Source organism: Cervus canadensis, chromosome 22, assembly GCF_019320065.1.
Source record: "Cervus canadensis isolate Bull #8, Minnesota chromosome 22, ASM1932006v1, whole genome shotgun sequence".
NCBI classification, from domain to species: Eukaryota; Metazoa; Chordata; class Mammalia; order Artiodactyla; family Cervidae; genus Cervus; species Cervus canadensis.
The window spans coordinates 53089450-53115818 of NC_057407.1; the positions used below are offsets into that span (position 1 = coordinate 53089450).

At 41.4% G+C, this 26369-nt stretch overlaps 1 long non-coding RNA gene across 1 annotated transcript in view; it reads right to left on the reverse strand.

The window, feature by feature from the left end:
• LOC122424769 overlaps positions 1–23949 on the reverse strand; it is an 81956-nt gene extending 58007 nt beyond the window's left edge. Inside the window, exon 1 of the long non-coding RNA XR_006264528.1 lies at positions 21394–23949. This is a non-coding gene — a long non-coding RNA (uncharacterized LOC122424769). The remainder of the gene's footprint in view (positions 1–21393) is intronic.
• Between the last annotated feature and the right edge of the window lie 2420 nt (positions 23950–26369).

Below are 26369 nucleotides of genomic sequence, written 5' to 3' on the forward strand. Positions count from 1 at the left end.
CTGTGCAAAGTTGTTAGAGCTTAGGATTGAATAAGAGTACTTTATACAACTTATATTGTCCTTATTCACATTTTGCTCTGTTAGGTTTTTATTTCAACCTTGTGTACCTCATAAACATACAATTTTTGAATATGACACAACAGGAAATTTTGAGTGAAGAAAAACTTTTTGGTGAGTTTTATGCAGATACTTTCCCTGATGGTCCCAGCAACATACACACTAGTGTCTCAGAAGATGATAGTTCTTCAGAATATAGTTCCAATTCAGACAAAGTCAATATTAGACCAACAAAAAGACAACAAACCTTAGTGGTTGATTCTGATATGGAAAGTCAACATGAAACTTACAGCGCTGGAGAAGACTTTACAGGTGTGTCAGGTATAACTACTGAATGTAATAAGCCACAAAGCATTAGTGAATTAACAGAATTAATTTTTGGCTGGCCAAAATAAAAAATCGCCAGCCATAGGCGTTACTTTCTGCAGAAATCTCCCAGTCAGTAATGAGTTAGATCGTACCTGCAAAGTCCCTTTCCTCTTGCGAGATAACATATTCCCAGCTTCTGAGATGAGGACATGGATGTCTTTGAGGGCCATTGTCCAGTCCACCAGGCCCACTGTCTGGAACGTGCATTAAATGCAGAGGAGGCAGAGGCCCCGCCCTGAGTGTTAAGCTGGGCTAGAATCATGAGATGTATTGAAAATACATGTGGGTATATTGGAAAAGGCAGCTTCCATGTGGCTGTTGAAAATTATTCAGCAAATAAATTGATGTTAATGAACCCAAATTTCCTTGCCCCTTCACTATTTGAAGTAAACCAGTTTAGGCCAGTTCCTTTTCACCAAAGAAGCATTTTTAGAGCAATTGCTACATGAAGATCCTACTGTACAGTACAGGAAACTCTATTCAATACTCTGTAATGACCTATATAGGAAGAGAATCTTAAAAAAAAAGTAGATTGATACCACCCTAGTGGTAGAAAGTGAAGAGGAACTGAAAAGTCTCTTGATGAGGGTGAAAGAGGGGAAAAGATGACTTACAATCCAGCATTCAAAAGGCTATCATGGCACCTGGTCCCATCACTTCACGGCAAATAGATGGGAAAAAAATGGAAACAGTGGCAGATTTTATTTTCTTGGCCTCCAAATCACTGCAGATGGTGAGTGAAGACATGAAATTAAAGAAAAGCTATGATAAACCTAGACAGCATATTAAAAAGCAGAGACATCACTTTGCCAATGAAGGTCCATACTGTCAAAGCTATGGTTTTATCAGTAGTCATGTATGGATGTGAGATCTGGGTGATAAAGAAGACTGAATGCTGAAGAATTGATGCTTTGGAACTGTGATGCTGGAGAAGACTCTTGAGAGTCCCTTGGACAGCAGGGAGATCAAACCAGTCCATCCTAAAGGAAATCAACCCTGAATATTCATTGGAATGCTGAAGCTCTAATACTTTGGGCACTTGGTGCCAAGAGCCAACTCACTGGAAATGACCTTGATGCTGGGAAAGATTGAGTGCAGGAGGAGAAGAGGGAGATAGAGAATGAGATGGTTGGATGGCAACACCGACTCAACGGACATGAATTTGAGCAAACTCCAGGAGATAGTGAAGGACAGGGAAGCCTGGTGTGCTGCAGTTCATGGGGTTGCAAAGAGTCAGACATGACTTAGCAACCAAACAACAATAACTGATTCACTTTGCTGTACATCTGAAATGAACACAACATTGTAAATCAACTATACTCCAATAAAGATTTTAAAAATTACTGTTGCCACATATTCCCTGGATTTGGATAATGACATGGAGGACAGACAATAGTTCATGGGGAAAACAGCTGATGTGAAGAAATACAAGTTTCCCAGGTGGTTCGGTGGTAAAGAATCTGCCTGCAGTGCAGGAGCCGCAGAAGAGTCGGGTTTGATCCCTGGGTCAAGAACATCCCCTGGAGGAGGCCGTGGCCACCCACTCCAGTATTCTTGCCTAGAGAATCCAAAGGACAGAGAAGCCTGGTGGGCTACAGTCCATAGGGTTGTGAAAAGTTGTACATGACTGAAGTGACTTAGCATGCACACATACATGTGAAGAGATGTGGACTTGAGTTGTGCCCAGGGATCAGTGTGAGCCCCCAGCCAGGTAACTCCAGGCAGATGGGGGGCTAGAGAAATCTCACCACTAAAGAGCCAGTGCACATATGTGGAGCACTGGCATTTTCACACCACTAGGGCAGTGGTCAACTGTGATGTGCATTCAAACCACCCACAGAGCTTGTCAATCACACAGCTGGCCTCCTGAACCCAACCACTCACGCCCCTAGAGTTCCTGAATTGGAAAGCCTGGGGTGAGGCCCTGGGATGAATATGTGTAACAAATGCTAAAGATGATTTTCATTAAAGTTTGAGAATTATTTCTCTTCTGTCTTGGAGCCCTTGTTAGCATCAGAAACCCAAGGGCAGTTTCTGTGAAACAGAGAAGCATGTCATAGAAACCCAACTAAATTCCAGCTGGGTAATTGCAGTATTTATTACTGCAAAGCTACACATTCATGTTTAGAATGAATCTCTTATAGGGCTCATTCTAAACGTGGTCAATATGCCCCAAAATGCAATCGGTGAGAGGGGTTATATACAGATAATGAACTGCAAATAGCACTCGAGTTTTGGGTGTAGCGGTTGGCTTCTGGAATTGTCCAAAAGGGACTCCATCAGAGAGGAAATTCCGTTTTCATCTTTGCTTTCACACACCTGCATTTAATATAAAGTCAATTCAATTCTCTCTGCTGAGTTGATATGGATTGCCATATTTCATTTAGACTCAGATATGACCAGTTTTAAGACACGCCATTAGTGTATGTACTGCTATGAAAGAAAAAAGCCAATCAAACAATGATAATCACAAGACATACTTTCATTACATGTGTATTAAAATTTGTGTGTGTGTGTGTGAGAAAGTACATTGTTAAAATTCAATATTTCAGGATTCCTGCTTGCTATGAAACAGGCTATTATTTCTGGGATGAGATTTAGTTTCCCTTGAACCAGGGCAGATTATCTTCTCCACACTTGGCATCCATGCATGGGAGAGCAAAATCTAGCTTTGTGTTAGCACATATTTTGTATGACACTGATCTCTATCATGCTAATTTAAAAACTACGTTTTAGAGACTAAAACCCAATAATTAGAGGAACTAAATTGAGAATTAGGATGAAAGTTTAATAAGAAAATATAATAACAGAAAGCTATAACACTGTCTCCTTTGTATCACTTAAAGATGAACAGGCTCAGCAAAAAGAAAACGAGAAACCCTATTTATTGCAGATTAGCCAAGAAAAGGGTCTTCTCTGAAATATCCTTCTGGACAATGGATCTTTTATAGGCAGATTTCGCCCTTGAAGCTTAATAAATGGCAGTGGAAGACAGGTTTCCGTGCCCCCCCCCCCCCCTCAACTCAGGCACTGATATAATCAAGATTTTTTTTGTTCCTCACAAAGAGAAAGCTAGGTACTACCGTGTCTATAAAAGACTAGTAGGACTTAGGAATCACATTCTCAATGTTGTATGCCATAAGGCAAACAGTACATGGTAACTGGAATTTGCTTTTCTAAATATCTGAGAGAGTATATATTTGTGACTCTTATTCACCCACTGAAGAGAAGCCACTGCACTCCTAGATTTCAAAATAGAGCAATCAAATTTGGAAACCAGATTTGCAACCCATGTTATTTGATGGCAGTGATAAGATTTTGTCCCCAAGGCAAGAGGTGATTTGGTTAAATATTTTTCTCTTTTTCCCTTTTCATAGGACACCTGTCTGTGGGATGTTGTGTAGTCACAGAAAATTGAAGTATGGGACAGTTTTTCATACAATAGATATCTGAATTTGGGGTAGACTGTGATGCAGCAATAGATCATGGAAATAGAAAGAGACCCAGTAGGATTAAGATTTCAAGCCAAATTCTATAGAGGGTATCTCCAGCTTGATCCTGTTGAGGGCATTATGTGTCAGAGTTATCTTAACCTCAGGTTTTCACGTTCCTGCTTATTGGATAAGGACCACCTTGTAGGGCAGAGATGATGGCGTAAACTCCCCAACTCTTCTGACTTTCTTCAGACTGTGGGTGTGTGAATCACCCTTCAGAGTGTAGCTGGCCTGTGGTTGGCACCACCAGATCAGTTAGCAGTAACTGAGTGAGTAGCACCCTCATATAGTACTAACTCACCTCTTATTATCTGTCAATATTTAATAGACTCCACCACTCAAGCAAGAAAGCCATGCAAGAATCCCAGACTGTAGCTTGTTTGTTCTATCCAGCACTTTAACACCACACTGTGGGAGGAATCTTTGTAAGAAGAGGAACATGCACTTTCTTTTTTGCAAGGTAGGAAAAATAAGCCCTGAGAAATGATGCAGGTGAAAGATGCTTGCGTAGCAAAGCCCAGGGAAGCAGTTTTGTGACAGTGCTGAATGTTTCCTGCTGTTCAGAGAAGCGTGAGGTGGGCGACGCTGGATTGTTGGCAGGTGTGTCAGACAGTGGTGTTGGCACAACTAGCTTCCTCATTCCTGACCCCAATGAAGAAATGTCTTGTAGGCTTTTTTTGTTGGGTTTAATTAGAACACAAATGTGATTTTTTTTTTTTAAAGTGGAAATTGGTTAGAATTTGAGATTTAGTTTTTAATAGAGAGAACTAATTTTCAACAATTTGTCCTAGAAAACCTTGTCCTGGTCATTTGGGGAGGAAGATCTCATTTTCTAAAGGCAAATTTTGGCTACCTCTGTCCTCTCCCTTCTACCTCAACACTTAAAAAAAGCAGAAATAGCCTTTTTAAAAAAATCTACAATGTAAAGCAGTACGTTTTGTGATATTCTTTCCTAGATTTATCTTATTTTGTGCTTAGTCGCTCAGTCATGTCCGACTCTCTGTGACCCCATGGACTGTAGCCCGCCAGGCTCCTCTGTCCATGGGATTCTCCAGGCAAGAATACTGGAGTGGGTTGCCATGCCCTCCTCCAAGGGATCTTTCAGATCCAGGGATTGAACCTGGGTCTCCTGTATTGCAGGTAGATTCTTTACCATCTGAGCCACCAGGGAAGCCTAGATTTATAACAGAAAACAATTTTTCACTTGGCTCTTTTTTTTAACATGCAGTTGCTCAGAATGAATGAATGGCTTTCACAAGCCAGAGTTAAGAACTGATCTATTCCACTTGTTGTAATACACAACCTGGACCCTCTGCTGGGCACTGGCACTACTGTTAGGGTTTTTGCTGGGTGGGGTGGCAGCTTCTAGCAGTGCCAAGAAAACTTAAGTGCTGGGGTTAAACTAAGCGCTCTGGGTTAATGTTGCCTCAAAACGGCTGCTGGTACCAAAGCCAAATAAGCCGAGGAATCAATGACCCTCTGATGCTGGCACTGTCAGATGACTAGAGCCATCATCACTGGAACTGCTGGGAGAGAAAGCTCTGGTTAAGCCAGGCATCTGATGACACTAAGAACAGAATACACATCTATTTCCTGGGTAATTGTTTTCTTTTCTGTAAGCTCCAGGTGAGGGATGCCGCCAGCATCAGTCCACCCCAAGTGGCAGCTCTTCCAACACCTGGGCACCATTTCTTTCTTGGTTCAGATATCTTATTGGGAAACAGTGAAGTTTTAATGAGAGACAATGAGACCTACCCCCTGGGCTTAAGAGTGCCAGCTGGTGGGGGGAGAAGGCTTCTGGGGGTGACAGACACAATCACTGCTTCCATTAGACCACAGTGATTGCTCACTGCTGGGAGCAATGGGGATTTGCAACTTGATTAAAACTGGAGATTTAGTGACTGGAGTAGAATTTCTCAGATAATTGCTGGAAATGGGCCAATTCCTTCACTGGACGGAGTTCCATGTGGCAGATTATATGCTCTCTGACTGAAACCAGATCCACGTAAGACAGGGATGCTTCTTAAAGATGCACTTTTCGGGACTTCCCTGGTGGTCCAGGGGTTACAAATCTGTTTGCCAATGCAAGAGACACGGGTTTGATCCCTGTTCTGGGAAAATCTCACACGACTCCGAGCAACTAAGCCCCTGTGTCACAAATTCTGAGCCCCTGCCCTAGAGCCTGTGCTCTGCAACAAGAGAAGCCCCTGCAACGAGACTCCGGTGCACTGCAGCGGCGGAGTGCTTCCTCTGCCGAAACTAGAGAAAGCCCAAGCGCAGCAACGAAGACACAGCACAAGGAAGATACACCCACCCACCAACCAACAAAACACATGCGCTTGGCCTTGCGATGAGCAGAGCAAGGGATGACAGGATGGGCTACTCCTGTATTTCTTTGCTCTCCAGGGTTCACCAAAGGAGTGTCAGAGCTTGTTGAGGGTTTTTAAATTGGCATTTGACACCATAGCCTTTAAGTTATAAATGGACTTCTTGAACTTGGGGTCATTGTCTTTAGAAAACAAAATCAAAGTGGAGATGACTCTATTTCCCTCTAGAAACAATTTCAAAGGGCATCCTATTTCTTTCTTCACCCGAATCTTTTCTTTTGTAATTGAATAGTTTTCTCCTTGTAAACATGTCGATTTCGTGATTTTTTTCTTGCATAAGACCATGTCTGGTCCTCCCAGTCAGTCAGGATGTGACTAAAATGGTGTGAGCTTGTGTCCCCAAACCGAGACCCCATACATCTCTGTGCTGCACCAAAGTGAAAATGTTTTAAATAATGTGCCTGAAAGACTTAAAAATTATACCACCCAAGACTGGTGAGGGGGCCTGGGAAACAGTACCCCCGTACCCTGCTGCCTTTCCCAGAAAACAGTCTGATGACATTACCCAATGGTCTTAAAAATGTGCATGTCCTCTGACCCAGTATTTCTTCTAGAACTTAGTCGTTAGAAAATAATCAGGGACATGAGAAAAGTTTGGCTTCTCTTAACGTTTGCAGCTGCCAGTCTAGCAAAATCTTGTCTAGCAAACCCTAGGCAGTAGTGTTTAACTTTGAAGGATTAGAAGAGAACGCATTCTGTAAAAACAAAGATGGAAATGTTAATAGTGGTTGCCTCCCCAGCGTAGAATTACAATTCTATTTTGTGTGTCTGTATTTTCTAATTTTTCTTCAATGAATCAGTGGCTCCGTCGTGTCTGTCTCTTTGTGACCCCATGGGCAGCAGCACGCCAGGCCTCCCTGTCCAACACCAACTCTCAGAACTTACTCAAACTCATGTCCATTGAGTCGGTGATGTCATCCAACCATCTCATCCTCTGTCGTCCCCTTCTCCTCCCGCCTTCAATCTTTCCCAGCATCATGGTCTTTTCCAGTGAATCAGTTTTTCGCATCAGGTGGCCAAAGGACTAGAGTTTCAGCTTCAACATCAGTCCTTCCAATGATTATTCAGGACTCATTTCCTTTAGGATGGACTGGTTGGATCTCCTTGCAGTCCAAGGGACTCTCAAGAGTCTTTTCCAACACCACAGTTCAAATGCATCAATTCTTCGGAGTTCAGCTTTCTTTATAGTCCAACTCTCACATCCATACACGACTACTGGAAAAACCATAGCTTTGACTAGACGGACATTTGTTGGCAAAGTAATGTCTCTGCTTTTTAATATGCTATCTAGGTTGGTCATAACTTTTCTTCCAAGGAGCAAGAGTCTTTTAATTTCATGGCTGCAATCACCATCTGCAGTGATTTTGGAGCCCCGCAAAATAAAGTCTCTCACTGTTTCCATTGTTTCCCTATCTATTTGCCTTGAAGTGATGGGACCAGATGCCATGATCTTAGTTTTCTGAATGTTGAGTTTGAAGCCAATTTTTTTACTCTCCTCTTTCACTTTCATCAACAGGCTCTTTAGTCCTTCTTCACTATCTGCCATAAGGGTGGTGTGCGTATCTGAGGTTATTGATATTTCTCCTGGCAATCTTGATTCCAGCTTGTGCTTCATCCAACCCAGTATTTCACATGATGTATTCTGCATATAAGTTAAATAAGCAGAGTGACAATATACAGCCTTGATGTATTCCTTTCCCGATTTGGAACCAGTCTGTTGTTCCATTTACAGTTCTAACTGTTGCTTCTTGACCTGCACACAGATGTCCCAGGAGGCAGGTCAGGTGGTTTGGCATTCCCATCTCTTTATGTGTTTGTTAGCCATCTGTATGTCTTCTTTGGAGAAATGTCTGTTTAGCTCTTTGGCCCATTTTTTGATTGGGTCATTTATTTTTCTGGAATTGAGCTGCAGGAGTTGCTTGTATATTTTTGAGATTAATCCTTTGTTTATTGCTTCGTTTGCTATTATTTTCTCCCATTCTGAAGGCTGTCTTTTCACCTTGCTTATAGTTTCCTTTGTTGTGCAAAAGCTTTTAAGTTTCATTAGGTCCCATTTGTTTATTTTTGCTTTTATTTCCAACATTCTGGGAGGTGGGTCATAGAAGATCCTGCTGTGATTTATGTCAGAGAGTGTTTTGCCTATGTTCTCCTCTAGGAGTTTTATAGTTTCTGGTCTTACATTTAGATCTTTAATCCATTTTGAGTTTATTTTGTGTATGGTGTTAGAAAGTGGTTCTAGTTTCATTCTTTTACAAGTGGTTGACCAGTTTTCCCAGCACCACTTGTTAAAGAGGTTGTCTTTTTTCCATTGTATATTCCTTGCCTCCTTTGTTGAAGATAAGTGTCCATAGGTATGTGGATTCAAAGTATGCATAGAATGAATGAAAAATGAAAACACACCAACCCAAAAACCTATGGGACACTGTAAAAGCAGTGCTAAGGGGAAGGTTCATAGCATTACAGGCTTACCTCAAGAAACAAGAAAAAAGTCAAATAAATAACCTAACTCTACACCTAAAGCAACTAGAGAAGGAAGAAATGAAGAACCCCAGGGTTATTAGAAGGAAAGAAATCTTAAAAATTAGGGCAGAAATAAATGCAAAAGAAACTAAAGAGACCATAGCAAAAATCAACAAAGCTAAAAGCTGGTTTTTTGAAAAAATAAAGAAAATTGACAAACCGTTAGCAAGACTCATTAAGAAACAAAGGAAGAAGAACCAAATTAACAAAATTAGAAATGAAAATGGAGAGATCACAACAGACAACATTGAAATACAAAGGATCATAAGAGACTACTACCAGCAGCTCTAGGCCAATAAAATGGACAACTTGAATGAAATGGACAAATTCTTAGAAAAGTATAAATTTCCAAAACTGAACCAGGAAGAAATAGAAGATCTTAACAGACCCATCACAAGCAAGGAAATTGAAACTGTAATCAGAAATCTTCCAGCAAACAAAAGCCCAGGACCAGATGGCTTCACAGCTGAATTCTACCAAAAATTTAGAGAAGAGCTAACACCTACCTTACTCAAACTCTTCCAGAAAATTGCAGATGAAGGTAAACTTCCAAACTCATTCTATGAGGCACCATCACCCTAATTCCAAAACCTGACAAAGATGCCACAAAAAAAGAAAACTACAGGCCAATATCACTGATGAACATAGATGCAAAAATCCTTAACAAAATTCTAGCAAACAGAATCCAACAACATATTAAAAAAATCATACACCATGACCAAGTGGGCTTTATCCCAGGAATGCAAAGATTCTTTAATATCCGCAAATCAATCAATGTAATACACCACATTAACAAATTGAAAGATAAAAACCATATGATTATCTCAATAGATGCAGAAAAAGCCTTTGACAAAATTCAAGATCCATTTATGATTAAAACTCTCCAGAAAGCAGGAATAGAGGGAACATACCTCAACATAATAAAAGCTATATATGACAAACCCACAGCAAGCATTACCCTCAATGGTGAAAAATTGAAAGCATTTCCCTTAAAATCAGGAACAAGACAAGGGTGCCCACTCTAACCACTACTATTCAACATAGTTTTGGAAGCTTTGGCCACAGCAATCAGAGCAGAAAAAGAAATAAAAGGAATCCAGATAGGAAAAGAAGAAGTGAAACTATCACTGTTTGCAGATGACATGATCCTCTACATAGAAAACCCTGAAGACTCTACCAGAAAATTACTAGAGCTAATCAATGAATATAGTAAAGTTGCAGGATATAAAATTAACACACAGAAATCCCTTGCATTCCTATACACTAACAATGAGAAAACAGAAAGAGAAATTAAGGAAACAATACCATTCACCCTTGCAACAAAAAGAATAAAAACTTAGGAGCATATCTACCTAAAGAAACAAAAGACCTATACATAGAAAACTATAGAACACTGATGAAAGAAATCAAAGAGGACACAAACAGATGGAGAAACATACCGTGTTCATGGATTGGAAGAATCAATATTGTCAAAATGACTATACTACCCAAAGCAATCTATAGATTCAATGCAATCCCTATCAAGCTACCAACAGTATTCTTCACAGAACTAGAACAAATAATTTCACAATTTGTATGGAAATACAAAAAACCTCGACTAGCCAAAGCAATCTTGAGAAAGAAGAATGGAACTGGAGGAATCAATTTGCCTGACTTCAGGTTCAACTACAAAGCCACAGTCATCAAGACAGTATGATACTGGCACAAAGACAGAAATAGAGATCAATGGAACAAAATAGAAAGCCCAGAGATAATTCCCATCTCTTTAAAAATTTTCCACAGTTTGTTGTGATCCACACAGTCAAAGGCTTTGGCATAGTCAATAAAACAGAAGTAAATGTTTTTCTGGAACTCTCTTGCTTTTTTGATGATCCAACGGATGTAGGCAGTTTGGTCTATAGTTCCTCTGTCTTTCTAAATTCAGCTTGAACATCTGGAAGTTCATGGTTCATGTATTGCTGAAGCCTGGCTTGGAGAATTTTGAGCATTACTTTACTAGTGTGTGAGATGAGTACAATTGTGTGGTAGTTTGAACATTTTTTGGCTTTACCTTTCTTTGGGATTGAAATGAAAACTGACCTTTTCCAGTCCTGTGGCCACTGCTGAGTTTTCCAGATTTTCTGGCATATTGAGTGCAGCACTTTCACAGCATCATCTCTGAGGACTTGAAATAACTCAACTGGAATTCCATCACCTCCACTAGCTTTGTTCATAGCGATGCTTCCTAAGGCCCACTTGACTTTGCATTCCAGGATATCTGGCTCTAGGTGATTGATCATACCATCATGGTATTCTGGGTCATGAAGATATTTTTTTGTATAGTTCTTCTGTGTATTCTTGCCACCTCTTCTTAATATCTTCTACTTCTGTTAGGTCCGTAACATTTCTGTCCTCTATTGTGCCCATCTTTGCATGAAATGTTCCCTTGGTATTGCTAATTTTCTTGAAGAGATCTCTAGTCTTTCCCATTCTGTTGTTTTCCTCTATTTCTTTGCATTGATTGCTCAGGAAGGCTTTCTTATCTCTTCTTGCTATTCTTTGGAACTCTGCATTCAAATGTGTATATCTTTCCTTTTCTCCTTTGCCTTTAGCTTCTCTTCTTTTCTCGGCTATTTGTAAGCCCTCCTCAGACAACCATTTTGCCTTTTTGCATTTCTTATCTTGAGGATGGTCTTGATCACTGCCTCTTGTACGGTGTCACGAACCTCCAGCCATAGTTCTTCAGGCACTCTGTCTAGCAGATCTAATCCCTTGAATCCGTTTGTCACTTCCACTGTATAATCATAAGGGATTTGATTTAGGTCATACCTGAATGGTCTAGTGGTTTTCCCTACTTTCTTCAATTTAAGTCTGAATTTGGCAATAAGGAGTCCATGATCTGAGCCACAGTCAGCTCCTGGTGTTGTTTTTGCTGACGTATAGAGCTTCTCCACCTTTGGCTTCAGTGAATATGTTACTCATTTAAAAATACTAAAAATTTTTAGAACTGTAGAAGAGTTTCATTGTAGAAGCTTGTTTACTGACATGATAGCAATGTTCCTAAAGCTAACAATTGTAAATAAAATGTGTTAACCTACAGGTGGAATGATTCTACTTTTTAAAAAAGGGAACCCAGGGCTTCCCTGGTCTGGTGGTCTAGTGGTTAGGGATCTGCCTGCCAATGCAAGAGAACAGGTTTACTCCCTGGTCCAGGAAGATCTCACATGACAGGGAGCAACTAAAGCCTGTGCTCCACAACTGGAGAAATTGCAATGAGAAGCCCGCACACTGCAACTAGAGAATAGCTGCAGCTCTCCACAGCAACAAAGACCCAGAGCGGCCAAAAATAACATCAATAAATTTTTTTTTCTTTCTTTTTTTTTTTAAGAGAGAAATCTATTTGTTCTCTGTCTTTGCCCCTTTCCTCCTGGCTTGCACAACACAGACAAATGTTTACATGCACATCTGTTAGCGCACACACCATTAGACTGCAGTGGTTCTCCTTTGGTGAGAGAAAGAGAACAATTTCTTCTCTTTGCTCATCTGTATAACTTTTACTCTTTCTTTTTCAACAAACATGTGATACTTGTACAGTTGGGAAAAAAAAAAACAGATCTTAATTTCACAAGCAATAGACAGGATGCCTGAGGTGTACATATGCAGGGAGTTGTCAAGGGTCCCATTCTCGGCCCTCCACCTGCTTCTGCTTCCTGAGTGCTGATGGAGGTTTGAGATTCCCTTCTGTCATAGGTAAAATGGAGCCTCCTGTTTGCTCAGAAGTGGTCTGGGGTAGGAAGCACCAGACAACCATTAGGTAGCATCTCAGAGGCCTTTGGGGTAAGATAGGGGTTTAGAAGCAGGCACAGGGGTTGGGCGGAAAGTGAAGAAGAGCTAAAGAGCCTCTTAATAAAAGTGAAAGAGGAGAGTGAAAAGGTTGGCTTCAAACTCAACATTCAGTAAACTAAGATCATGGCATCTGATCCCCTCACTTCAAGGCAAATAGATAGGGAAACAATGGAAACAGTGAGAGACTTTATTTTGGGGGGCTCCAAAATCACTGCAGATGGTGATTGCAGCCATGAAATTAAAAGACTCTTGCTCCTTGGAAGAAAAGTTATGACCAACCTAGATAGCATATTAAAAAGCAGAGACATTAGTTTGCCAACAAAGGTCCATCTAGTCAAAGCTATGGTTTTTCCAGTAGTCGTGTATGGATGTGAGAGTTGGACTATAAAGAAAGCTGAACTCCGAAGAATTGATGCATTTGAACTGTGGTGTTGGAGAAGACTCTTGAGAGTCCCTTGGACTGCAAGGAGATCCAACCAGTCCATCCTAAAGGAAATGAGTCCTGAATATTCATTGGAAGGACTGATGCTGAAGCTGAAACTTTAGTCCTTTGGCTACCTGATGCAAAGAACTGATTCATTGGAAAAGACCGTGATGCTGGGAAAGATTGAAGGCGGGAGGAGAAGGGGACGACAAAGGATGAGATGGTTGGATGACATCACCGACTCAACGGACATGAGTCTTGGTAAGCTCCGGGGATTGGTAATGGACAGGGAGGCCTGGTGTGTTGCAGTCCATGGGGTCGCAAAGAGTCAGACACAACTGAGCAACTGAACTGAACGAACTGAACAGGGGTTGGAGGAGGATTTGTAGCCTGCCACCTGTAAAAACTGCAACTGGACAGAGGATCCAGGTGGGCTACCGTCCATTGGGGTTGCAAAGAGTCAGACAGAACTGAGCGACTGAGTATGCAGGCACATCCAGCCCAGCCCACAGGCTCGGGGTGGCTCTCGGCTCTCTCCTACTTGGGATGGGCAGGAGGAAAATGACTGTCAGGAGTGCTGATCTGTTAGAACAAGAACGCTTTCTCTGGCTCTCATAAAACATAACTGCAATTAAAGTCACTTCGCTCAGCCATTTACTCCCCTAGAGAAATCCGTGCTAGAGGGCGAGGTGAAGGAGGAATTAGAATGGAGCTCTCGCAGCTGGGGACTCAGGCAGTGCTGTCTAGTGGCTAGAAGCAGGCTCTGGAGTGACAGCTACCTTTGTGTGTGCAAGACTCTGCCACACGCTAGCTGTGTGACCTCAGGCCAGCACTTAACCCCTCTGGGCCTTAGTTTTCTATTTGTAAAATTTAGACGACAATGTTGTAATGATTAAATTAGGTAATATATAGACAGTACTTTGAACAGAGCCAGATGTTTGTCAAGTACTCAGCAAAGATACAACTTCCACAAATATTGCCATATTGTTATTCCATGTGTTTTCTCTATTATTTTATTTTTTGCATAAATGGCACACACTCGTTGTACAAATGATAGCTTCAAAATGAAAAACACACAGTGATGTGGTAGCTCAAATAATGCCTCTTCCCAAAGATATCCACACCCTTATCCTTGGAGCCAATGAATATGTTACATGGCAAAAAGGACTTTCAGAAGTAATTCAGTTTATGAACTTTACGATAGGGAGATTATCCTGGATTATCTAGGTAGGCCCAATCTAAACAAGTGAGTCCTTAAAAACAGAGAAATTTCTTGGCTAGTAACGAGAGGTGTGGCAGATGAGAAAGGCAGAGTCTGAGGGTGAGTGAGATGTACTAGCTGGTGCCCCAGGTACCAGGTCAGATGTAGGTCACCGTCAGGCTCCAAGACCAGCCCTGACTGACAGCCAGTAAGCATACTGGGACCTCAGTCCTACAACCACAAGGAGCCGACTTCAGCCCACACCCTAAATGAGCCCCGAAGCAGATTTTCCCCCTGGGAACTTCCAATGAGGAACAAACCTTGCTGGTACCTTGGTTACAGCCTCATGGAACTCAGAAGAGAGAAACCAGTTAATTCAACCCAGACTTCTGACAGTGAGATAACAAGTTTGTATTATCTTAAGCTGTGAAAGTTTTTATAATCACTAAGAAAACTATAAATAAAAAGTAAGTTTCTCTCCTACCCTTGATTCCCAGTCCCTATTTCCCTTTCCTGGAGAAAATTTCCCTGTGTTTAGATGGGAAAATCAGAAAGAGGGAGGAAATAGGTCTCTTATTTGGGATATTTTAAACTGAGAGATTTTTGTTTAAGAAAGTCAAAGAGTAGGAAGAATGCTAGTTCTTGGATGTTTTCATAGGGAAATTTTTGATTCTGCATGGTACCAAGTGTGACAGTGTTCACATTGAAAACGATTAATGAAACAGTAAATTTGAGATATTTGTGGATCTTTATTTTTTTGTGAATCTTTATAGAAAAGAGAATCACAACAATATAGGAAAAGTGAATAATTGTGAACATAATGGTGAACTTAAAAGCTGTGAATGGATCATAATGGAAAACACCTTCTGAAAATATAAGAGGTTTTCTCTTTAGAGTCATTAAAAAGCTTCTGAATAGTTCAGTCCTGTCCCTCCTAGAAGCCAAATCCCCTAGAGAATGGGGAGAGAGAGTGGAAGAGAGAAAAATAAGAGACCATTAGTCAATTTGAAGAAGAGAACTACATGAACAGAAAAGAACTGTAAATATTCCAAGTGGAATCTGAGCTTGAATCACTTCAATCAGGTCTATGACAAGGTAGACAAAAGATGATCCTGTAGATAGACTGGAGTCATTTTGTATGTCCCTGCTCCTATCAATAATCGATCTGAAGCCTTTTATTTCTCCTACTGACATTTGGAAAGTTGACAATCTATCAGCTAATATTTATATTTTACATCTGACTTTGCAGGATTTTTTTTTCCTGGTGTTGATGGCACAGAGGTCAAGAAAGGAGGGCAGTAAGTCATCCAGTGGGTGTGCTGGTATATTCTTTCAGAAGAATCACTGAACCTGACTTAACATGTTGAAAATCCATTGTGTTTTACTTTATCCAAATGATTCACAATTAAGAAATCAAGGTTAAAATGCTTTAGGAATAATTAGAAGAAATAAAGTATATTGACTAGTTTGATGAACATTAGCCCCAGTGGAAATATTGAAACCTTTCCTGTATCACATAGATGGTAGAAACAATAATTGCTCAAGTCACATTACAAATAAGGCAAAATGCAGCTTTCTTATGACAGAAATTGAATATATATTGGTGCTATCTGAATAATCGGTTTTTATTTTTAAACAGAAAAAAGCTAAAAATCCTATTGCTTTGCTAGAATCTTCTCATGAGATTTAATCCCGAGAAGAATGAGATGTAATTCATAGACTTCTATTCCCACCCAACAGATGTATAACAATGTGTGTGATCACCCAGGAGTTCATTTCTAGACTTGTATATCCCAAGACACCCAGTCATAGTTACACTGATTTCAAAGAAAGAACAGACACATTTTCTTCTTAAGTTTTTCTGTTACAACACAGTGCAGAGCCACAAGGAAAAGGCTCACACCTGGCCCTCTTTCCCAACAAAAGTATCTCAGGTATTGAGAGAGTGCTTTCCAGTTAAGACTCTGCAGTCTCTCTGCTCTTGGCTGAATAAGAAAGGTGTCTCAGATAAGGTGCCTCTGATCAACAGTATGGCTTCAAGGTCAGCAAAGAGGACCTGGTTTAATTTGTTTGGGTAGAGGAATGAGGCCAGTGGTACATATCATGAGGAAAAGGAAAAAGGTAGCCGGAAGTCCTTGTGGTTCCAATACCAAGGCCATATACTTGGGCATGAGATTGGATTTCTCATGGCCCTCTTGGTCTACTCCATTCTCTTTAAAATTAAAAAAAAAAAAAATTTTCCAAAGGGGAAAGGTGGGGGAGGGAGGAATAAATTAGGAGGTCAGGATTAACATAGACACACTACTAGGTATGAAACAGACGATCAACAAAAACCCACCATATATAGGTACTATGTATGTGCTGGATGTCTACAGCACTCTACTCAACTCTACTCTGTAATAACCAGTATGGGAAAAGGATCCAAAAACCAACACATCTATGTTTGCATATAACTGAATCAAGTTGCCATACACCTGAAACTAACACAACATTATATTTCAACTATACTCCAATATAAAATAAAAATTAAATAATTTTTAAAAATAATTTTTATTTTTTATAGAATTCTTAGAGGTTACTTTCCATTTACAGTTATGACAAAACATTGGCTATATTCTCCATGTTGTACAATACATTCTTGAGTCTATTTTGTACCTCCCACTCCCCCACCCATATATTTCACCCCACATGCCCCTTGGTAAACCACCAGTTTGTTCTTTATATCTGTAAGTCTGTTTTTTTGTTATATTCACTACTTTGTTGTATTTTGGGGGCTTCCACATATAAATGATATCATACAATATTTTCCCTTCATTGCCTGACTTGTTTCTCTTAGCATAATGCCCTTCAAGGCCAACCATGTTGTTGAAATTGGCAAAATTTTCCTCCTTTTTAAATGGCTGAGTGTTATTCCTTTGTATACATGTACCACATCTTCTTTATCCATTCATCTATTGATGGACATTTAGTTGCTTCCAAACCTCGGCTATTCTGAATAGTGCTGCAGTGAAGACTGGCATTCTGTTTCTTCATGTGGCTAATGAAGAAGACACTATATATGGTTAAGACAACCCCCAGAAGAAACTGGCATTCTAACTGTGAGAGTCACGTCAAAGAATATTTTTACTTGCTATGATCACACCTGTTCAACAGAAAAATTATTAATACTCATGCAGTTTTGCTTGTGATCAATTTGTTAAGATTTCCACATCCAGCCATGCCATTTGGCTCAAACTGCATGCATCTGATGGCCAAATGGATTACTGTTGGCTGAAGAGAATAGTTGCTCATTGATGAAAAATACAAGATTAAATACTCTGCTTCTGATGAGAGTATGACATTTTAGGAAAGTGAAGTGTATTATCTATAATTCTAAGAATGATAATGACTGTTGACAATACTCACGTTGTCTTTTTGTATTCATCTTGAGGGAAAGTTTTCAAATACATTTGCCAAACAAGAAATTTCTTCTTCTTCCATTTATAAAGCCACAGTTCAGATCACATTATCTTTTAGAGACTGTCTCAGAGAAAGTGAGGTCACCAGTCTTGACTGTGAGAAGGTACAGTTACTATGACCTTGGCAAAAGTTTGTGACTATCTGTTTTATAAGATAAAAACTAGCTCATTTCTGTGATGACCCATCTAATAAATCATGGGTTTCTCCATTTGAAGTTTTTTGAGCTGAAGTCATCCTTAACCTATTTCCCCATGGATCTGTCTTCTCATTTGTCTACTGGAAGAAGGTGGGTGGTTGCTGTTGAGCTTTGATGCTGGGATGTGCCTCATGGGAGCTTCTTGAATGGGAAAGTGAGGAGCTGACAACAGTGTAAATCTCCATGGGCAGAGATAGGAGCTGCCATGTGTTCTAACTAATGTTCCACAAACTCTTAGATCTCAACTTTTAAGCCACTTCCTCAAGTAAGCCTCTTCTGACTTCCACAGAATAAATGTTTCTGTTGTGTAATCCACAGCTGCTTGCACCTCTCCTTTCACACTTACCATCAAATTTCCAAATATTTACCTTCCTTCTCCATAGACTGCAGGCTCCATGTGGAATGGGAATGGAGTCCATCTTGCTCATGTCTGTATCTCTAGCATTTACCTTTCAACCATGGAGGGCTGGCTATATGTCCACCATCCTTTCTTTTCTGACTGTAGCGTTCACCTCTCCAAAGGTGTTCATTTTTGAATCATAGAGGGTCATCTTTATGATGTGGCTTTTGGAAAATTTTACGTATTACCCCTAGGCTTTGCTATCAGGGTTCTTCCAGGTTTCTTTGTGAATAAGCTCAAGCAGCTGAAATGCACATCTTCTCATGTTTTATGGGAGGGATTTGTCTAAGAGTCCGTGGGAGCTCGTTTATTTGACCAAGTTGTCCTGTGTGTCTGTCTGCCAAGAAGTGGATGGGAGGTGCTTCACTGCCTTGTGGGTGAGTTAAGTTCTGCACTAGTTACTCTATAGCCCAGGATGCTTGACGAATACTTGCTGAGTTTAGAAAGCGGTAGTAAAGGAAGTGGTCATGTGGGGCAAGAAGCTTACATCTGGGAAAGCACATTTACTCTCCCACATTCAAATCTTGGCAGAGGGGTCTCAGATCTGTAATAACAGTATTTCTTAGTTTCAGTCATGTTTTCCCATGGAATTAACATTTTGTGGTCTACAGCAGAATAATTTGGGGGAACTTCAGTTTCTGTCTCTTTGGGGCTAAAAGCACGTGAATGAAAATAAACTGGGAACTCATGGATGGTTTGTAGATAGATCCTCTGGATTTCTTTGACCTCCTCAGCCCTATTGGGATGAAACATCTTCTACTCTGGGAATGAGAGAATTCCCTTGATGCCTGTAAGGCTCTGCATCCTACCCCAGGCCTTTAGAATCACACAGCTGCCTGCTCCTTTTGACAATTTCTGCTGGAGAATTTTTGGAGAGAAAGGTAAAACTTAGCATGGGTGGCAAGTAATTATAGTTTTTGATTCCCAGTCTTTATCTAAAGAACTAATTCCTTTCTGATGATGAAGACTGTAAACCTGTCTGTGCTCTTGGAAACTGTGGAGGAAATCTGGGCTGCACAGATAAGGCTGAGCACCACCCGCGCCCCCCCCACACCCCCCAGGGAACTCCTGGGAGACAACTGCAGAGGAAGATGGTTTGGGGCACTTAAAGGGCATTTGTTCCACATTTGCATTTCCCAGAATTTCAGGTAAGCGGAGTGGATTTCATTTCAGACATTAAGTAATGAAATGCAGGGCTAATTTTAGAAGTTGTATTATTCATCAATCAATTAAGTCAGGAAGTTATTTAATATCCTCCCAAAACAATTTTCTGGGCTTCCTGTTTCAGTCACTTAGCCATAATGAGTAGTCAGGGGAAACTTCACCCTGGAAAGCGGGTTAGGGTACCCAGTGTGAGCATCTCTCTGCTTTGTGGGGAAATGGGCTTGGGGCTGTAGCAGCGAAGAACACAGAATGGAGCTGGCTTGGCTTCCCATTTTCTTCCTTCGATATCCTATTTGGCTTTTTCACTGGAGACTCAATTTTTTTGCTGTTCTGGGTCTTGGTTTTGGCACATGAGTGGCTCACAGGCTTCTCTAGTTGTGCTGGGCAGGCTTAGTTGTGCTGTGCATCCCACTAAGATGTGGGATCTTAGTTCCCCAAGCAGGGATCAAACCCACATCCTCTGTATTGCAAGGCAGATTCTTAACCACTGGAAATCCCATAGAGACTGTCATTTTTTGATGAATATGATTTTAATGCCAAACTCTTTATTTTGGTCTCAAGGGACCAAATGACATGCATGGTAATGCTCTTTGTGGTCATATTATTGTTCACAATATCAAACATCTCTCCGTGTGATCCCTCTCCTGCTGGACAGAGGACTGTATCTCCTTGCCCTGAGCACTCAAGTGTGGCCATGAGGCTTGCTTTAGCCAGAGAACCATGACGTGAGACCCCAAGCAGAAGATCTCAGGGCGACCATTCTGCTCTCTTCCTGCTGCCAGCTGCCCAGGCCACAGCCTGGGTGCCAGGGGCTGTGCCACCAACTGGCAGAGCCCTGTGGCCAATCCAGACAGTGGGCAGCAGGAACGAGAAATGAGCCACTGCAACCTGGGGTGGTCCATCCTGAATGGCACTGGCAATCAGTGAAAATGATTTTTGCCCCACTGTCTCCTTCTTTCTGCCTTTTTACACTATCCATGGGGCTCTCATGGCAAGAATACTGGAGTGGTTTGCCATTCCCTCTTCCAGTAGACCACATTTTGCCAGAACTCTCCACTATGACGTGTCTGTCCCGCCTGGCCCTTCATGTCATGGCTCATAGCTTCATTGAGTTATGCAAGCCCCTTTGCCATGACAAGGCAGTGATCAGTAAAGCTTCAATACTTTGGCCACCTGATGTGGAGAGCCAACTTATTGGAAAAGACGCTGATGCTGGGAAAGATTGAAGGAAGAAGGAGAAGAGGACGACAGAGGATGAGATGGTTGGATGGCATCATCGACTCGACGGAAATGAACTTGGGAGAACTCCAGGAGGTAGTTAGGGACAGGGAAGCCTGGCGTCCATGGGGTCAACAGAGTCAGACATGACTGAGAGACTGAACAACTTCTTTGGTTTTTGCTCATAGAAAGTAACCCCCGTTAATGTTTGCAAGGATACTTTCATAGGTCAGTGGACAGGCTCAAGAGAAAGCTGTGAAATTGCTCATCAAAAAATGAGGTTTCCCCATGGTAATATACTGCAGGAAGTTTCTGGAAAAGAGTTGGACAGAGTGGTTGCTCCATGAGGGCAAAGGTCATGCCTGCCTTGTTCTGTCTCTGGTGCCTTGCCTGTAAGTGCTCAATTATTATTTGTTGGATGCACGCTGAGTGATTGAATAAACAAGAAATCAAACATCTCCACATTTATAGGGGGCAGAGAGCACTTTGGAGTTAAAAAATTACAGCCACACCTTGGAGATAATACAGGCTTGGTTCCAGATATCACAATAAAACTAACATCACATAAAGCAAGTCACACAAATTTTTTAGTTTCCCAGTGATACAAAAGTTATGTTATATTGTACAGTAGTTGTTAAGTGTGCAACAGCATTATGTAAAAAAAAAAAAATACACATACCTTGATTAAAATATACCTACTGCTAGGGACTTCCCTGGTGGTCCAGTGGTTGAGACTCTGTGCTCCCAATACAGAAGCAGAGGTTTGATCCCTGGTCAGCAAACTAAGATCCCACATGCTGCAGCACAGCGTGGCCTTTAAAAAAAAACAAAACAAACCTACTACTCAAAAAATGTTAACCATTATCTGTGCTTTCAGCAAGTCATAGTTGTTTTGCAACAGTAGTAGCATCAAAGATCACAGATCACCATAACAAAGATGAAAATAATCACGTAAAAGCTTGAAATATTGCGAGAGTTGCCAAAATGTGACACAGATACATGAAGCAAGCCGAGGCTGCTGGAAAAATTGTGTCAATAGCCTTGCTGGGCTCAGGGTTGCCACGAACTTTCAATTTTTTTTTTAAAAAAAAAAGAAGGAAAAAATAATGCACAATCTATGAAGTATCATAAAACAAAATGCAATAAAATGAGATCGGCCTGTAGGTTTAGGGTTTGAAAAGGCGGTTAGAGCAAATAAGGAACCGAGAGGCTAAGGTGGGTCTAAAGGAGTCGAGTGGGGTCAAACCAGGTCTCAAAATCCCATGTGTCACTGGGGACTGTGCACAAGGCATAAACAAGCGAGACAGGCTGGCTCATTTCAGCCCAGAAACAGACTCCCGGCCCTTCTTCTTGAAACATGTGGTTCTCTTAGTCTGTCTCTAATTTCCCCACTTTAAAAAAAAAAGTATTTATTTATTTGGCTGCACCAGGTCTTAGCTATGGCACATGGGATCTTTACGTGCAGCATGTGGGATCTAGTTCCCTGACCGGGGACTGAACCCAGGCCCCTCGCCTTGGGAGCAGGAAGTCTTAGCCACTCGACCACCAGGGAAGTCCCTTCCCCATGTTTTGATAGAGAAATAATTTTCCTAACTTGACTATAAGCAAAACAAAAGCACGATTAGAAAATACAGTCAGTCACTCATGGTCAGCCCCAGTTTCTTGGAGACAAAACCCTGGAGGCCTGAAGAGCTTGTGTCCTGCAAAGGAGTCAGTCATTTCCCGGCTCCCTCTGAGTGCTGCCACAGTGGAATATGGGTGCAGTTTTCCTAGAGCAACCTAAAGTTTAGGAGAAGTTGGCAATCTGGATGTGGGCTTTTGAATCTTATGCTTCTTAAACGTTGGCACCTAAAAATACAACATGAAGTTCGGCACAGGCCCTGCGATTCACTGCGGCAAGGCAGGCTTGACTTTATGGCCAGGTAGCAACTTTGACCGTGGTCTGGTTTTACAAGTATGGCTTCTGGCTTTGGACTTTAAGCTTATATTTGCATAGATGTGTGTGTTTTTAAGAAGACACCTGTAGGGAGGGCTGATACCAGTTTCCGTTGACCCCAAACCACAGACTGGTAACTCCTTGTCCAAGCTGCAGTGAGGCTGGCAGAAGGCTGCTAAATGACCTTCTAAGGTCTCTCCTCCATTCAGGCCCAATTCCTTTAACACCAAGTTGAGTATTTCTAAGATTAAATTGGAGACTTGTGTACTAAATTACATATTCAAGGAGTCCCTGCTGAAATGAAAAGTTTTTTTTTTTCTTTCTTTTGTTACAGGCATGTTTGTCTTTTGCTTCTTTTTCTCAGATGACATTAGAAGTGTCCGATTTCCCTCAAGGTGAAATGAAGGCTTGATTGAAGAGACAGACGATGGAGTCGCAGGACAAGGATGTTCTGGAAGAGGAGACAAAGTCCTGTGTGTGAGGAGGTCCTTGGAGCCTTCATCTTCTGTGAGGTTGGAGACTGTGGTCTGCAGCAGTGGCTACTGTGTGGAACCGTCTGTGATCCTTGCGGAGGTACCCAAGTGATGGAGTTTAAGTTGCTTTTTTTGTGTGTCCACCCAGCATCATGGGGACAACTTTCTTCTATTTGGGAAATTTCCCTCATTCACAAATCCTACTTCCTGAAGGTAGGAGGCGGGTCTCACACACTTGGCCCTCACCTTCCTAGACTTTCAGCTGGTGTCTAGGCCTCTGACCTAGGCTCAGGGTGATGGATCTCTTTCATTTATTTCTATGGATCTGCTTTCTTGCCCTTCTCTACATGCTCTGTCCCCCAAGAGGCTGACCTGCATGGACTTGCATGGTTTCCTTGTCTCTGGCTTCTGGCTGACTTTAGCCAATAGCAGGAGACTGGGGAGTGGAAGGAGAGAGCAGTGGGACCCAGATTCCCTCAGCTCCATCTGTTCCATAAAGTGTTCCCACTGTCCTTCTTGTACCAGGAACACAGTAGGGATGACAGCATGTCAGAGAGGTCACTGATGACCTTGCCGACCTGGTGGAGAATACAGATGAGCAACACAGATGAGAAACTCTGCACCGAAACCAGGTGTGTGAATATGGTGGCTAGAAAGTCAACATTTCGTGGGATGATTGGTGACTGTTATTGCTGCTTGCGGCTATTGTGGCCACTGCAGTCTGGCCTTCCAACTAGTTCTCATGAAAAAGCCACCAGCCGTGACACCTGCTAGTGATGGAGAAAAGATCAGCATCCTTCGGTACCTGAAAGCTTCTCTTGGTAAATTTCCCCCAAACACTGAAACAAAACAAAACAACAACCCCTAGAATGAGAGGAAATATTTGCAAATGAAGCAGCTGACAAGGGATGAATCTCCAAAATACACAAACAGCTCATGCAGTGCCATGTCAAAAAAATATCTAATCAGAAAATGGGCAGAAGATCTAAATAGACATTTCTTCAAAGAAGATGCACAGGTGACCAAAAGACACATGAAATGATGCTCAACATCATTAATTATCAGAGAAACGAAAATCAAAACCAGAATGAGGTATCACCTCCCACCAGTCAGGATGACCATCATCAAAAAGCCTACAAACAATAAATGCTGGAGAGGGTGTGGAGAAAAGGGAACCCTCCTACACTGTTGCTAGAGATGTAAATTGGTACAGCCACTATGGAGAACAGCATGGAGCTTCCTTAAGAACTAAAAATAGAGCTACCATATATAGCAACCCCACTCCTGAGCATATATCCAGAGGAAACCATAATTAGAAAAGATACATGTACCCTTCATTACAGCACTATTTACAATAGGCAATACACAGAAACAACCTAAATGTCCATCAGTAGAGGAATGGATAAATAAGATGTGGTATATTTACACAATGCAATATTACTTAGCCATAAAAAAGAAAGAAGTAATGCCATTTGCAGCAACATGGACGGATCTAGAAATGATCACACTAAGTGAAGTCATTCAGAGAAAGACAAATATCATACGATATCTCTTATATGTAGAGTCTAACTTTAAAAAATGATATAAATTAATATACTTCCTAAACAGAAACAGACTTACAGTTGGTGAAAATAGACTAATGGTTACCAAAGGGGAAACACTGTGGGAAGGAATAAATCAGGAACTTGGGATTAACACACACATACTACTATAGATAAGATAGATATCCAACAAGGACCTCCTATATATTACAGGGAATTCTACTTAATATTTTGTGATAACCTATATGGGAAAAGAATCTGAAAAAAATGAGTACATATATACATATATAAATGAATCACTTTGCTATGTACCTGAGACAAACACAACATTGTAAGTCAACTATAATCCGATAAAATTGAAAACAAAACAAAGTGAAGCTATTTACTATCTGTATTATCTCTGCTGACCTTCAGGAGGGCCTCCCCTCGGTCCTCCAGTTCCAGGTGCGGTAATGGTTCCCCCTTCTGCTAGCCCTTCGAGTGTGTCAGCACCCGTCCCCTCATCACTGTGAACAGTCCTCTTAACAAACATTCTGCAATTATCTTTCTCTGTGTGCCATCTCTTTCCTGCCTGGACTCCCGCTGGTTCACTCTGTAAATCAAACATGTCTTTGCCAAACTTTGACTCGAAACGCTGGTGATAGCAGAAGGCTGGGAGGGTGTGATGGTTAATGTTTATGAGTCAACTAGGTAGGTCCATGGTACCCAGATATTTGCTCAAAGATCATTCTCGAGTTTCTGTGAGGGTGTTTTTGGATGAAATTAAGATTTAAGTCAATGGACTGAATAAAGCAGATTTCCCTCCCCAGTGTGCGTGTGTGCTAAATTGCTTTAGTTGTGTCCAACTCTTTGAGACCCTATGGACTGTAGCCCACCAGGCTCTTCTGTCCATGGGGATTCTCCAGGCAAGAATGCTAGAGTTGGGTTGCCATACCCTCTTCCAGGGGGTCTTGCCGCCCCAGGGATCGAACCTGTGTCTCCTGTGGCTCATGTATTGCAGACATATTCTTTTTTTTTTTTTTTATTAGTTGGAGGCTAATTACTTTACAATATTGTCGTGGTTTTTGTCATACATTGACATGAATCAGCTATGGATTTACATGTATTCCCCATCCTGATCCACCCTCCCACCTCCCTCTCTACCCGATCCCTCTGGGTCTTCCCAGTGCACCAGGCCCGAGCACTTGTCTCATGCATCCAACCTGGACTGGTGATCTGTTTCACCCTAGATGATACACATGTTTCGATGCTGTTCTCTCGAAACATCCCACCCTCGCCTTCTCCCACAGAGTTCAAAAGTCTGTTCTGTATTTCTGTGTCTCTTTTTCTGTTTTGCATATAGGGTTATCATTACCATCTTTCTAAATTCCATATATATGTGTTAGTATTCTGTAATGTTCTTTATCTTTCTGGCTTACTTCACTCTGTATAATGGGCTCCAGTTTCATCCATCTCATTAGAACTGATTCAAATGAATTCTTTTTAATGGCTGAGTAATATTCCATGGTGTATATGTACCACAGCTTCCTTATCCATTCGTCTGCTGATGGGCATCTACGTTGCTTCCATGTCCTGGCTATTATAAACAGTGCTGCGATGAACATTGGGGTGCACGTGTCTCTTTCAGATCTGGTTTCCTCAGTGTGTATGCCCAGAAGTGGGATTGCTGGGTCATATGGCAGTTCTATTTCCAGTTTTTTAAGAA